The sequence below is a fragment of the Podarcis melisellensis genome (genome assembly GCF_964234715.1).
Source record: "Podarcis melisellensis genome assembly, chromosome: 5".
NCBI classification, from domain to species: domain Eukaryota; kingdom Metazoa; phylum Chordata; class Lepidosauria; order Squamata; family Lacertidae; genus Podarcis; species Podarcis melisellensis.
In genome coordinates this window covers 81,440,995-81,456,850 of record NC_138537.1, presented here as the reverse complement: position 1 = coordinate 81,456,850, position 15,856 = coordinate 81,440,995, and the positions used below count along the sequence as shown (strand labels likewise).

The 15,856-nt window shown below is 43.9% G+C and overlaps 1 long non-coding RNA gene across 1 annotated transcript; it reads left to right on the top strand.

Moving 5' to 3' along the window:
* The first annotated feature begins 3,510 nt into the window (after window positions 1-3,510).
* On the top strand, window positions 3,511-11,494 carry LOC309371204. Its single transcript, XR_014168907.1, has 3 exons — window positions 3,511-4,103; window positions 8,828-9,180; window positions 10,508-11,494. It is a non-coding gene; the product is annotated as an uncharacterized lncRNA (long non-coding RNA).
* Window positions 11,495-15,856: the final 4,362 nt, after the last annotated feature.

Below are 15,856 nucleotides of genomic sequence, written 5' to 3'. Positions count from 1 at the left end.
AGCACCTTAAAGACCAACTAAGTCAGTTCTTGGTATGAGCTTTCGTGTGCATGCACACTTCTTCAGATACACTGGTTGATGGACTTCCATTTCATGCGGCTCAATGTGGTGCCTTCCATAGTTCCAGTTACAGATAGGTAGCTGTGTTGGTCTGCCATAGTCAAAACAAAACAAAAATTCCTTCCAGTAGCACCTTAAAGACCAACTAAGTCAGTTCTTGGTATGAGCTTTCGTGTGCATGCACACTTCTTCAGATACACAGAAAGCACACGAAAGCTCATACCAAGAACTGACTTAGTTGGTCTTTAAGGTGCTACTGGAAGGAATTTTTTTTTGTTTTGACTATGGCAGACCAACACAGCTACCTATCTGTAACTAAATAATAATTATTATTCTTTGGTGATAACTCATAGCCGAGTAAGATTGTCTTCCATGAATATGGTCTTAACAGTGTGTCTGTAGGTGACTGTGGAAGCCAATTCTGGATCCGCAGTACCTTCCTCAGTGGGGACATAGGTTTCCAGATGGGAGTTGATCACGGTGAGGATTTGCCAAATGCGCCTTCCTCTTAACTTTTTTCTCCCTTTCATCCTGAGTTTGTGCTTCCTCAAAGTTCATGACGCCTTTGGTAGAAGCTATTCTCCAACTGAAGCACTCACAGGCCAGTGTTTACCAGTTGCCAATGTTTATACTACATTTTTTTTAGATTTGCCTTGAGAGCATCTTTAAACCTCTTTTGTCGACCACCAGACTTACATTTTCCATTCTTAAATTGGGAATAGAATAGTTTCTTTGGAAGACGATAATCAGGCATCCAAACAACATGACCAGTCCAGTGAAGTTGATGTCGAAGAATCATTGCTTCAACACTGGTGATCTTTGCTTCTTCCAGTACACTGGCATTAGTTCACCTGTCTTCCCAAGTAATATGTAAAAATGGTCAGAGACATCGTTGATGGAATCTTTCGAGGAGTTAGAGATGGTGTTTATAAGTGGTCCATGTTTCACAATCATACAGTAAAGTTGGTAGTACAATAGCTTTGTAAAAAAGCATTTTGGTTTCCCTGCAAATGTCCCAGACCTCAAACAATCTACGCTTCAATCGGGAGAAAGCCTTGCTTGCAGAGCTCAGGCGCCGCTGGATTTTGGCATCAATGCTGGCCCTTGTGGAAAGATAACTGCCTAGGTAAGAAAAGGATAAACATTTTCTAACATTGCACCATTAAGTTGGATTTGTGGCGCTGCGGGACAGGGGGTTGTTTTGTGCTTGTTGGTGCAGCAGTTTGTTTTTTTGGATATTGAGTGATAGGCCAAGCTTTCCACGAGCTTCTGCAAAGATATTTAGGATGGCTTGAAGGTCATAATCTGAGTGTGCACACATAAATAATAAAATGATGATGATTATGATGGTGGATGTTGGAGGATATGTGAGTAGTGGTGTGCTGGACCACTCAGAGGCTCTCTGTGATAGATTTGTAAAGCCTTTTTAGGACAAAGTTGCCCACATCAGCTTAGATTGACACCATAGTACAAATCTACACGTATGGCAATTGTGGCACTGTGTGACAGTAGCTCCCTTCTTATCTGTTGGCCCACTACCAGAGAATATCATTGGGAGTCTATTGCTTGGCCCTGTGCCAGTTGACCTAGGGGATACTGCAGGGTTCCATCTTGTCCCCCATGCTAGTCAGCGTGTCTATGAAAACATTTCAGTGAAGATGAATGGATATGTCAGTTTTGGTTCCCCCAGCTTCTCATTTGTCCAATTTTAAATTCAGACCTCCACATTTCTGCAGCAACATGTGATTTTTTTTTTAATCTTCATGAAAAAATGTCTGCATTTTAGTTTGAATTTCTTGTAATAAGCAGGTTTTTGAATGCTCTTTTCCTTAACGTAACTCAGAAGCTGTGCTTTTGGCCTGAGGAGCACTGTTTCCTGTGCAAAGTAGCAGCAGCACACAAGGTGCCACTTCTGAGGTAAAACACTGCAGTGGACCAGGTTGAGCCAGCTGGTAGGCCCAATATAACCCATGAACCAGTCCTAGACCTAGACCATAGAGTTCAACTCAGAGTTTTAACTCGCATTACATTGGCCCAAGGACAAGAATGGTCTGAAGCATAGCTGAGGCATTACTTCCCCATAACAGTATGATAATATTTTAGATGGTATGAAAGATTTACCTTTGGAGATCTCTGTTAAGAATATCTGAAAAGCCATTGCAGATTTGTATTAAATTACAATAGAAATACGACAGGCTTGTACACTGTTCTCTCTCTCTCTCTCTCTCTGCTGTGCCAAATGGATTAATGTTATGATAATGAATACCCGAGGAATTAAGTGTGATTTGTCACTTGTAAAACGTTGCCCACCACTGTAATCCATCACTGCTTTGTGGCAACGAAGGTTGATCTGTCAATGAGATTGCAGAACAAGATGGTAATATCTTCACAGTATCTTTCTCTCTCCTCCCATTTCTGCTCTTAACAAAGAATTTTAATTGTACTTATCCAGGTGAAATCCTGTAGTCATTCGACCAAACCAAGGCTTAATACGCTTTATTTTAAGTCACCTAGATCTCCCAACCTGCAGTAACGTCCTTCCCCTCAGGTTTTATTTTTTTTGGCCATCTTATATCCTAGTAACCGTCATGCATGACGATCCCGATCTTCTCTGCAGTGTGCAGTGAGCAGATGGAATGGTCAGTGATTCAAAATGTGAAATACTGAAAAGGTCAAAATCCAACAGGATGCTGCTGTCGGTTTCATCTGTGATCTCTTGTTCTCGTATCAAAAGTCATCATAAGGACAGTAATGAGAACATCATAAATCTAGTTCTCTCACCTAGAGGCCGATGGCGAAGGATGAGTGAGTTCGTAGCGATAAAGAAACTGAATCTGCTGCAGTTCTTTATGGGGAAGAGGACTGCTACCCACATAATCACAGGAGCCTGACCGGATCAGAACAATGGTGCATGCAGTGCAATATCTTTCATCTGATAATGGCCAGGTCCAAACGCTTCAGGACAATTTAAGAATATGGAGTTACAGCATTCATTTCCCAGGCTGATCTCATGGTGGCATTAGGAACACCTTGATTCCCATCCAAGGAAAATTGCACTTATACGCTATTGAGATCTTGTCTAGCACATATTCATATAGATCTGCACAGTATATCAAACCCCATACAATCTTCCAGGCATATATGGTGGCCCACCAGGAACTTAACAAACTTGTTTTTCTTCTGGCTTGTTGTCAGGCATCTAGCAGGTATGGGCAAAATTCTGCTGCCCTGATGGAGGGCATGATCCAGACCCACAGAGTGGTTCAGTCCACCATCCTGATTCAAAACGGTGTCCAGCTGTTTCCAAATATAGACAAAACCCCACTCAACCAGCAGATCAGTTGTTTAGAGCATGGCCCTTTCTTACTATCATCCCCCAAATAATTCGCAAGGCAGAAAACCCATTTTTACTCAGTATGTTAAGTGTTTGGTGAACAATACAGCGTACCTCTGGTTACGTACTTAATTCGTTCTGGAGGTCCGTTCTTAACCTGAAGCACCACTTTAGCTAATGGGGCCTCCTGCTGCTGCTGCGCCGCTGGAGCACGATTTCTGTTCTCATCCTGAAGCAAAGTTCTTAACCCGAGGTAATATTTCTGGGTTAGCGGAGTCTGTAACCTGAAGCGTATGTAACCTGAAGCATATGTAACCCGAGGTACCACTGTATACAGCAAAGCAACTTCGCAATGCTGATTCCACTTAGGACCCCTCCCCCCCCATGTTTTGTGAAGCTGGTGATATGATGGACAGGGAAGGTTGGGATCAAACAGGTCTATATAGCCTCAGGAATTTTTAGGTAAATAGCTTCCCACATACACATAAATAACAGATTTTGGTTAGGCCTTATCATCTGTCAGGAATAGGGTCAACTGGCCAACGGGGCAGCTACCTTTTGTCCCCAAGGATGCCACAGAGAATGATGTGAACTAGGTCTTTGTGACATCGTGCATTGTGGTGCTGCCAGGTTGTTAAGGGCAACCAAGTCACCTCATTTTTTATTGTGGGTGGGGGAGAGCAAAAGCTTACTCACCTAGTCTTTAAAGGTAAGTCTACCCCCGTCAAAAGATCCACACACCCAAACTGATAATAATAAAAATTGGGGTTCAGCATTCCCAAAAAGTCATGACCAAGTCTAGGCAGAATGCTTTGGCCCAGCAGTAATCTGAGGGCACATCTGAGGTGGGAAGTATAGCTCTCCTCCCTCCACTCCAGACATTGAGAATAGCTCCTGCTCCTATATATGCACAGCCCTATACCTTTATCTGCATATCCCCCCTCCTGGGTTTTGTTTCTTGGTCATACCAGAGTGTGTGACAGAATGTTGAGAGCTCACTTTTATACATCAGAGATTGCATTATTGAACAGAATCCACACAGCAGGGCCTACTGTGTTCAATAGCATATAAGCAGAAGGAAAAGATAGATAATCTCTTTGCATTTTTTTTTTAAAGAACGGAGACAATCGATGAATACAACAGGCAGGGGAAGCACAAAGAGACAACAAGGCAGTGTTAGCCAGAGGTTTCTGCACAATGGTTGCCTAGCTGTTGTCAGGTTTTAGGGCAAAGTGTGGAAGAGGATCTCTTTTCTGCTCTCAAAGTAGCCCACAGGAGAGGCACCAGCACAGAGCCTGGGGCTCAATAGAGTTTCATTTTTTTTTAAAATAATAATATTTATTAAAAGTTTTCAACAGTAAAAAGCATACTAAGTAACATAGTTTTCCAATATCCACAGTTCATTCTCCTCCTTGGACTTCCTCACGACTCTCGTTCCTGCATTCTAAACTCATAAATTTTACCAGCAAATTATTAACTTGTTTCAATTCTAATAGTACAATTTTCCAATATTAAATCTCAAACTTTAGAAAATTTAAACCACAATTCTAGAATCTTATTTTTAACGTGATATTTATCCAAAATTTGTCTTTTCTTTTAATGGCACTTAAGTTCTTATTCCTTTTAGCTAGTTTGTTGGTACCATGTTATTGCAAATCTTACATCTTTCTTAACATTCATACAATTTATAATGTTTTTGTAAATAGTCCTTAAATTTCTTCCAATCCTCCTCCACCAGTTCTTCTCCCAGGTCTCGGATTCTGCCAGTCATTTCCGCCAGTTCCATATAGTCAATAGAGTTTCATCTTGGGGAAATCATGGCTGATACACTACTAAAAGCAGAGCTGACTTTAAGTTCGGGTATTCGTTTTGCAAAACAAGTTCTTAGGAATGCTGTCCCGCACCCCCTTTTACAACACCCCATCCCTCCAGAAAGCATCTCATCCCACAATTCTCATTCCCTTTTAACAAATAACAAGGTTGCCGGAGTTGGAGTGTTCATAGCATGAATGTAGTTACCATTTGCTCGATGTGCTATTTGCAGCTAGGAATAGCTGCATTTGAGAAAACTAGTCTCTTGTTAGATGATGAAAAGAGGCATACGGAGATGTCGGCATGGCATCGCATGGGGTGCTGGAGCAAAATGGTGGGCTTTCCTTATTAACATTACATCACTAGAAGGTTTGCATGTGAGGCTATAGCTACAATCCTATATGAGGAGTTACGCTGCAGTCCTAAACCTACCGACTAGGGAGTAAGCCCCTAGTATTAAGGGACACAAGCAGATTTAGATGTACAGTGGTACCTTGGTTTTCAACTGTTTTGGATTACAACCACGTCAAACCCGGAAGTGTGGGTCCCTTTTTTTTGGATTACAACCCATTTTTAGGGGGAGTCCCCACTGGCGAAAGCACGCCTTGGGTTTGGTTTACAACTGGACCTCCGGAACGGATTATGGTTGTAAACCAAGGTACCACTGTATTTGATTTATGTATTGCTTCACACATAGGAAGTCTTGAAGTGATTTATAGGGCCAACATTCAATATGCAATGGAAATCTATTAAAAGAAAAGCGAATATACTAAGAGCCTTCATCCACAAAAATCACCGACAACATAAAATAACCGCCCAAACCAAATATAAGCAACCCAAAAGCCAGGCCACTAGTGCTGATCAAGTGCTCTCCTTAAGGTCCTGAATGAAAATGGACCTTCTGTCAATACCAGAACTATGAATTGGTTCAGAAACAAATTGGTAGCCAGCACAAGTGGGGGCAAACGGTACTTATATGTCCAGATTGTCTAGTACTGGTCAGCAGCCTGCCTGCAGTGGTGGACTTGAGTACTGTGCCACCCTGTGTGAGGCCACAATTGGGTGCCCCTTCCCCAGTCCTCACGCTGCCTTCCCAAAGGTGGATAAGGAGGTGCCTGGCTATGGGAAGGAGGCACGAGGGCTCTGTCAGGTCCTGGAGCCCTCCCACCTCCTTCCCAAAGCTGGGAAAGTGCTAACTATGCTTTGGGAAGGAGAAGGGAGGTCTCTACGCCAGTGTGGTGTAGTGGTTAAGAGTAGTAGACTCGTAATCCGGTGAACCGGGTTCGTGTCTCCGCTCCTCCACATGCAGCTGCTGGGTGACCTTAGGCTAGTCACACTTCTCTGAAGTCTCTCAGCCCCACTCACCTCACAGAGTGATTGTTGTGGGGGAGGAAGGGAAAGGCGATTGTTAGCTGCTTTGAGACTCCTTAGGGTAGTGATAAAGCGGGATATCAAATCCAAACTACTACTTCTCCCCCTCCTCTCTTCTTCCCAAAACGTCGCACCTCACGTACAGGGCTTTGAGATGGTGCCCCCTCAGCTCAGCACCCTGTGTTTGCTCCCCAAAATCCACCCGAGTATCTGCTACAGTTTCCAAATTGCCCTCAAAGGCAGCCCAACAACACACCACTGTAATCTAACCTAGACGTTACCACCGTATAGACCTCTGGATCTAGGCTATATCTATCCAGATAGGGTCACAGCTGGGCCACCTGCCCAAGCTGGTAGAAGACGTGCCATTCCAGAGGGGCCTCTTGCACCTCAAATAACAAGGATGGATCCAGGATGCCCCCAAGCTGCACACCTGCTCCTCCAGGGTGGTGCATGACCCTATCTAGCTACTGATCTTTCATTATTTCAGAGTTCAAGGGATCTGGGATTAACTGGGTCTGCTCTGTGACTATTGTTGGGGGATCATGGGATATGAAACAGTATTTACAGGGCTATCATAATGATTTGGACTTACCATTCAGGCCCAAACACAGATTTGTACGGAATTTTGTTGCTGATGTAGCAGCACATTTTGGCTCTCCTTCAGAGCCATGAGCTCTTAAAAGTTCACCTCAAAACACTGGTGGAAAATATTAAATAACAGCCTCTCTGCTTTCTCTCCAAGCCAGTGATGCATTCCATACTGCTTCTCAAGGTAATAATCCTTCTGCCGGCCACATTAGGAAAGATGGAAGTATTAGTGGATATTTCCCCCCACCCCCACCCCCGATAATGGAAGATGGCTTCATTAAGTTGTTAGGATGAAGCCATTAGTGTTTATGTTGCCCTGCAGAGTAACATAAGCAAAAGACAAGTCCACGTCCGCAGGAGCTTACAGGCTAAAAATACACCATGATAGGGAAGGAAGACAACAGAGGCAAGGCTAACAAGGGACAAGTGCCAGAAAGCACAATTACATGTAATGGGGCTTTGTTTTGGCTGGGGATAAATACTAAGGCGTCACAGAAGATAGGGGCTTTGAGCTGAAGACTGAAAGAATTCCTCCTGAAGTTTCAGCTTCTTACTCCCCTTCTGAGAAAGCCTGCTCATGCGTTTCTCCAGAGTGAATGCAAGGAAGATGGAGCAGAGCTATGCCTCCCCCTTCATCACATGCCATGCTGTGCTGACCTCACTTCCACCACCTACATATTGAGCATGGCGTTTGCAAAGGGGGAACCTATACCTGAATGCGTGACCTCCTGTTTTGTGAAATGCCCATATGCCACCTAGCAGCTCATGCGCTCCAAGACATCCATGTTCAATGCACACACATTGGAGCAGCATAGTGTGGCATGCAATGGCTCAGGCCAGGCTGATTTACCATTCACGTGGAGAAACACATGAATAGGACTAGAACCATCAGGAAAAGGTGTGGAATCTCTGGGAAAGGAGCCAAGGCCAAAAGCTTTTGCTGTTAGCTCCATTCCTATGTTCATTAGGCTCCATCCTAAGCCACCAGGTGCTGCCCTCTGACTAGGGGTAGGGGACGAATTGCATTCAGTTCACGTTTAAAGGAGAACTTTCCTAATTTGCACTTTCTGAAGCTGCAGTCATACCTCATGTTACATTTGCTTCAGGTTGAGTGTTTTCAGGTTGTGTCCCACGGTGACCCGGAAGTACTGGAAAGGGTTACTTCTGGGTTTTGCCACTTGCGCATGCACAGACATGCAAAATGACGCCACACGCATGTGCAGAAGTGGCGAATCGTGACCTGCAGACGCGGGTTGTGTTCTGCTCATGTTGCGAACGGGCCTCCGGAACAGATCCCATTCGCATTCAGAGGTACCACTGTATATGCAAACTGAAACACAGCCATTCCACTGAAATTTGCACTTCTCTGAATTTTGTAATGTGGTCCTCTAGCCAAGCAGAGTGCGCCAAAACTGCATATGCTGAGCTGAGGTGTTCATAAAAATGCATGTATTGTTGAAAATAAGACAAAATGTATTATATTGGGGAAATGGCTTTGTAAAATTGCATACAAGATGCACACAAAAGCTAAAATTGCATACAAAAATGTATATGAGGATAAATTTGCACTAAAATACTGATACATTTTCATGAGGACTTCTTTCTTTCTTTCTTTCTTTCTTTCTTTCTTTCTTTCTTTCTTTCTTTCTTTTAAAAAAGGCAAACTGATGTGGAAATATGGAAAATGGAACTTAAATGAGAAACTTGAAAGAAAACGGAACTGACAGATTCGCCCAATCCTACCTCTGACCCACTCGGTGCCATCCCTTCCTTTCACCATGCTCTACTAGGCTTCATCTTCTGATGTATCCTCCATCTACCCCTTGGGCTCTACTCTCTGAATCTCCAGGCCTAAGGTTCCTGAAAGGGGCAATGGTGGGAAGGGATGTACTCAGGGTGAGAGTTCCGGGCATAAGGAGCGACAAGAGGAAATGAGTGCAGTTCATAGACAAGACCTTTGAATAGCTCTACTGTGATAGGACTTGGAAGCGTGAAGATCATCATCAGGATATGTGAGTGGAAAAAAGAAGGGGAGTGGCATAGGGGAGGCTTTTAAAGGATGCACCAGGAGTTTGCTCTGTATGAGCTCCTCTGCATTACTGCGAATGTTCCCTAATTAGTCATTTGAGGGGGGAAACTTGAAGAAGGAAAAGCACAAAGTGAGAGCTATGCATAATTTACAAAACTGAACGCTTCCTTTTAGGTTAATGGCATTGCAGTTCATTTCTCCCTCCCCCTAAGCCTCTGGCAAGAACCTTCCGCCTTCCTCATTTTTATCACTTCATTTGGAGTTGTGTCCCTTCCAAAAAACTGGGGAAACTCTCTTTTCCCTCTGCCACCACAAAGTACCTTTTACTAATATACCGTCTTCTCTCTCTCTCTCTCTCTCTCTCTCTCTCTCTCTTGCTACTTTGCGCAGACCAGGTTAAAAGTCTGGTTTTTGCAGATGCCCTGAAGAATGTTGTTGAAGTGCCTTTCTAGAAACCAGCACAAATCAAGGATGTGAAGATATCGGGGGAGAGACTTTGGGGAGGGAAGGAGAGCCTTCCTCAAAAGGTTTTTAAAATAACAATTTGCATCCTCAAGTAATTCCCAACTCTCCCTGGCAACCATTCATTTCTTCCAACCGGCAGAAATCTGCAATATGAGAGTGGATTGGCTTCTTTTTCCCATGGGGCCATGTATCTCTTCATCCGCCGCCTAGGGTAAAAAGCAATGCATACGTTTACAATATAAATGTGATTTAATCGACCTCCCTGTCAGCAAGAAATGGCAAGCATATCAAACAAGACCAAGATGTTAGGAGAGGGAAAATGGGAGGGGGGAATAATAAATTATTGCTGTGATGAGTTTCTGAGCTGGGTTTTTTTTTTTTGTGGGTGGGTGGGTGGGGGGAGGGGGAGACTACTGGATGATTTTGTGTAAGGCTTTTCCCCGAAACAATAATTAAGATAATTCTGTATGACAAGGAGAAAAATGTTCAGCTTTGTATGAAATGTGCTCTATGTTTAGCAAGCTGAAAGCTCTCTGTATTGATTAGAATTCCCCACAGCCCAGCAATGCAAAGCTAAAATTAATTGAACTGCGGTCCATCTCTTTTCCCCGAATCCTTATTTACTGGATCCTGTGTGTGTATCTTGAGCTGAAAATTGATAGGTTCCTTTGTGGCGAGTGTGCGTGTCTGTGTTTGTGTACACCAAAGCTGTCAGAAGCATGTTCAAGGCCGGCCCTATCAATAAGCAGCACAAGGAAGCACGCCTCAGGCGAGGGATTTGGGGGTACTATTAAAAGGCAGCAAATAGTCAATTATTTGGTTTGTTGTTATATTTTCACCACCAGGGGAAGACCATTCAGATTTCTTTCCGCCTTCTTCTTTTGCCTTGGGCACCAATGTGTTTCTGGCCATCTCCAAGAACGCAGGATCCTAATACCCACCCTCTTACAGCTAAGAGAAGCACAACCCACTGGAAAATATTCCCGCCCAAGCCCCTTGAAGTGAATGGGAGCCATGCAAGGAGCACAATAGTTCCGCAGGCTGACTTTCAAACAGTTTGGATGGAAGGCTAGGTCACCTGCCTCTTCCACATCAGCACATTTCAGCACATGGGAGAAAGTCGTTCTTGTGCCTGAAAGCAGAAAGGAAAATATAAAGCATTTAACCAGATTGGAGAAAGATACGTAAACCACATTTTAAAAAAATTTCTTGTATGCCACCCTTCCTCACGTGAGAACCCAGGGCGGCTTACCACCAAGATGCACTTGCACTTTTAAGGGACCCCCAGTTACAAATGCTCCCCCAAATGGCCCAATGACAATTTATGGAAGAGTGGAAACTTTTGGGGAGATTGAAATGAAATTGCTGACAGGATTTGAAATCTGAGCAATGGGAAGAAATGATAATACAGTGGACGCTCAGGTTGCAAACGTGATCCGTGCAGGATGCACGTTCGCAACCTGCAGCATTTGCAACCTGCGTCTGCGTGTCTGCGCACGTGCAGGTTATGATTCGGCGCTTCTGCGCATGCGCAAAGCGCGATTTAGTGCTTCTGTGTATGCGCGGCCACCGAAACCCGGAAGTAACCCATTCCGGTACTTCTGGGTTTCGGTGGTCCGTAACCTGAAAAAACGCAACCTGAAACTTCTGTAACCCGAGGTATGACTGTATACGAAATACAGGAATGCATATTAGATGAAATGTGCAATGTAATAGAGGAATATGTATTAGATTAAATGTGCGACATTATGCAGTCTACAAAAGGGATGGGCATATAAACAGCATGGCAGGGAAGGTGGGAAGTCAAATTAAAAGAGAAATATATAACCAAATCTGAAGTTTGAAATCAATTGGTTAAAGTTATGAAAATCTAATAAAAATCTTTAAAAGTGAAAGCAAAGGTGCACTTTCCCCTTCTCAACCCCCATGTGTGGCCTCATGCCCCCCAAAGTGGCTCTGGGGTACATGGTTTGGGGATGAAAGAAGGGGTCTTTCCGTCTGGCAAGCTGAAATGTTCCCGAGATGGAACATTTGTCATTGTGGGCTAAATGGAACTCTTAAGGTCAGAGCCACAGTACTTCTGGATCCCAGATGCCAGGGCCCAAACAGTGTGCATGTGTGTCGGGTGTGTGTGTCCCTTAACTCCCTGCTTCTGGGCACCCCCTTAACATCTGGATGGACTAAAGCATCTCTTAGTGCAGGCCCCTCACATTCTTCGTTTCCATTTCCCTCACATCTTCCAATTCAGGCGTTTCGACTTTCCTCCTGCTCAGCCCATCCTCTTTATCCGTAACCCAAGGCTTGCTTTATTTACTGTCTCGACAACCTCGTCAAAAGCCCACATTCCCCTGCCGTGACAACACTTTCTTCCAATATTCTGGTGAATTTTTATGTCAGTTGCTATGTGTGTGTTTTTTTGTTCTGACTTAGTGAAATATATTTCTTTCGAGCTGCCTTTGACAAAATGTGTCATTTTTGAACTTTACACTGGATTTCTTGGCTCCGGCTCCTTTTGAGTTACGGCCTCTCTTCCCCTCTCTTGAATAAATTACTCTTCCCACCTTTTAGAGGACTGCTACACTGTCTCCTTCAGTGACCTCTTGTTCTTCATTCTCTTTGAAATTTCTCATTATTTAGTTTAAGCCCTTCTGTGGCCTCCTTCTTCTTTTTCCTGCCATGATTTTTGTTTTGTTTTGTTCTGCAGTCCTCAGCCTTACCAGTTTTCTTCTTTTCCTGCAGGGGCGAAATCCAAAGCACCCTGGCTGGAGTCCAGATGTGAGTAATTATTTTCTGTCTCCCTAAAACCCTTTTGCCCTGACTATTGTATATGATTCTTAGGGTTCATCTTGGCTTCTTGCCCTGCTAAGCGCTGTTGCCTTTTGTTTCCAGACTCTCATGCCTGAGACTGTGCTTAACAAAGAAATGGAGAGTTTTAAAGTATTTAATTGATATATATTTTTGCAGTGCACCCAGAAAACGACTGAGGGGTCCTCCTAACAGCTTACTTATCCATCTAGGTATTGAGATCAGTTCCAAGGCTACGGATACCCTGCTACGGATGTCGGAGGAATCTGTTGAAAATGGACTATCAAGCTGATTTCCTTCATCAAGGCATGCATTTTTGCTATGGATGCTGTTTGCCTCTGTTTTCCACAACGAAATTTTCTCTCTCTTATTTTGTACAAGCTGCTTTATTACATATTAATTGATGTATAAATGCTGCTGTCCCGACGGGGGGCCTCATCACCGTTCTTTCCCCCGAAGTGTCGTTGGTTGATTTTGTGTGCCCATAAAATGAGGCACTAAGGCTGCAAGTCTAACCATGTCTACTTAGAAGTAAGTCCAATTGAGTTCAGTGGGTCTTACTCCCAGGTAAGTGGAGTTAGGACTGCAGCCTCAACCCTACTTCCTACTGTAAATTTTAAAAACCACATGGAAAGTACTGATCTTCTGGCTATATCTGTGCTCATCAGTTAAAATCTTAAGAGTTTCAAGCTTTCTTTAAACTGGGTGTGGAACGAAGCAAGCTAAGCTAAGAGACATCAGGTAGGATCCATAGACTGGGGCAAGCAAGAGTGGGTTCCCCATTTCCCCACTGGGCACGCACATAATGCAGGGTTCCGACTTGGGCCCCAGATTATGAGTGACCAGTGGCACAGGTGGTGTAATCGCCCCCCCCCCCCGTAGCGGCAAGAAGAGACAGAGACAGGGTTGAATTATGACAGGACACTGAACCACCAAGTTATGAAGTATTGGGAGAAGAGGGAGAGGGAGTTGGAGAACAGATAGCAGACACATCTTTAGGTAACCTGGGAACTCCCCCTTCTCCAAGGACAATTAGGATTCAAGGGCAAAGAATGCAGTGATGTTTGCCTCCTGAGACTTTCCGTAGGGACACAGGGTGTTGTTGGGGAAGGAAAAGGAGGAGCTCAGAGTGAGCAACGTCATGATGGCATCCTGGACTAGATTCCTTGTCTTACTCCACAATTGCTGAATAAAACCACAAATACGAACTTTCTTGTTTCTTGTTTGATCCTGGAGGCTGCCGGGAGAGGAGAGAATCTCTTGAGCCTGACAGGTGCTGATGCTGAGCACCCATAATATTTTTTTTGTGCATGCCCGAGCCCCCAATACTGGTGCCATTGACATAATGAGTTTGGGGATATGGACTGATGGGCCTTCCCAGCCGTACCCTCAGACTGACAGTGGGCTGACAGTATCATGGTTGCCCTAAGTCAGTCTTTCTCTCCTTTAACTCTAGCCTGCTTGCTGGAGGGAAATGTTATCTCTGTCACCATTTGGGATGTCAGAATCCCTGCCCTTGGTGTAATAATAATAATAATAATAATAATAATAATAATAATAATAATAATACTTGTACCCTCCCCATCTGACTGGATTGCCTCAGCCACTCTGGCCAGCTTCCAACAGAATATAAAGAACATATGATACACCAGACATTAAAAGCTTCCCAACAGAGGGCTGCTATAGCATACAAAGTTGAGCCAATGAAGTCTCTGTGTGGATCTTGCTCTCCTTGTCAGCTGTGCTGTGAGAACAATGGACAGCTTACAGAAAATTTGTCTCCTCTGTCTGTGTCGTGGCTCAGAATTTCCCAGTCCTGAAAGACCAGCATCACACCCTGTCAAAGCTGAGCATTCATTTGGGTTTCCTGCGGCTTGCTGCCAGTGTGCAGCTCAGAGTTGTCAATAGAACCTGGTGGTTGGGTGGACAGAGGCTGGCAGTTTTGCGTATAGGCCCCAGTTTAATGCAGAAAGGGTGCGCAAACCTGAGGATTGGTGAAACATCCATAGCAGCGGAAGTCTTAATTCTGGAGCTGCATTACAAAAAGGATCTTTCCAAGAGGAAAAAAAGGAGAAAACATAATTAAGCAAAAGCAATATTCTGCCTGTCATAACCATAGAAACAGCCTGGCTAAGCTGGGGACATGTAAGCATTCTTGCAAATTTGATGCCAATCCATGTGACAGTCAAGAGTGTACACTCTGAGGCTGAATCAGGGAGAATAATTGAAGCCTTGCAGAAAGGCAAGTCAGAGTGTGGGTGAACACTTAGCAGTAACTGGAAATTTAATGCACTATGCAGAAATGTGTGTTTCACTTTCTGAAAGAAAGGAATACTCATGTCTTTTGGACCTGGACAGAGAGACCATTTGTGATCCTTATCCCAGGAACTGGGACTTGTTAATAAAAAGTGGGGGTACAAATAGATAAGGGGAGAACTGTACTGTTCCTATTGTTATTATTAATCTACAGTGGTACCTCGCAAGACAAATGCCTCGTAAGACGAAAAACTCGCAAGACCAAAGAGTTTTTCGTTTTTTGAGTTGCTTCGCAAGACGAATTTCCCTATGGGCTTGCTTCGCAAGATGAAAAGGTCTTGCGAGTTTGTTTCCTTTTTCTTAAAACCGTTAATACCCAGGGAATCCATGCTTTGCAAGACGAAAAAACTCGCAGAACAAATTAATTTCGTCTTGCGAGGTACCACTGTATTTTAATTGCACACCACAATAATTTACAAAGTTTTTAAAGAATTACACAAGCAAAACAATAGGCCTCTTCTCTAAGGAGCTTGCAATCTAAATTTTGACTGGGAGTGTGGGCAGTCAGAACAAGGGGAGGAAAGAGAGAGGCAAGGAAAACTTATTTTCATTTTTGTGAGTGCCTCTTTTTTATGGGGCTTGGCAACCCTTGCTGTAAACATATTTGAGTTGTTTCAGTGCCATTCCCCTTAGTTTTTGTTTCCCTGCCTCATTGCAGCCCTTGGTCTCGTTTTCTCACATTGTCATTGACCCCACTGGCTGTTGTGACCCTGAAGAATGGATGGGTGATGTAATGTGTAACATATCAATGAAATCACATTCTTCCCTGCTGCCAATGGCTTAAATGATAGTGCAGGCCACGAGGGCATTGGAGAAGGAAGAAAATGGTGGCAGGAAGAAGCAATAGCCAAAGCAGCAAAAGGACACTGAATAATATCAAAACAAAGCAAACATTCAGCCAGGTGGGGTTGGATGATGTTTTGGCTGTGTCAAATGTGCTACTTTCAAAGGCCCATTACAAATGGCCAACTTACCAAGCAGCAAGGGTTTTACTTTGTTAAGAACAAAGTTGTGGAGTAAGGCCAAAAGTCCAGCATCCTGTTCTCACAGTGGCCAACCAGATGCCCATGGGA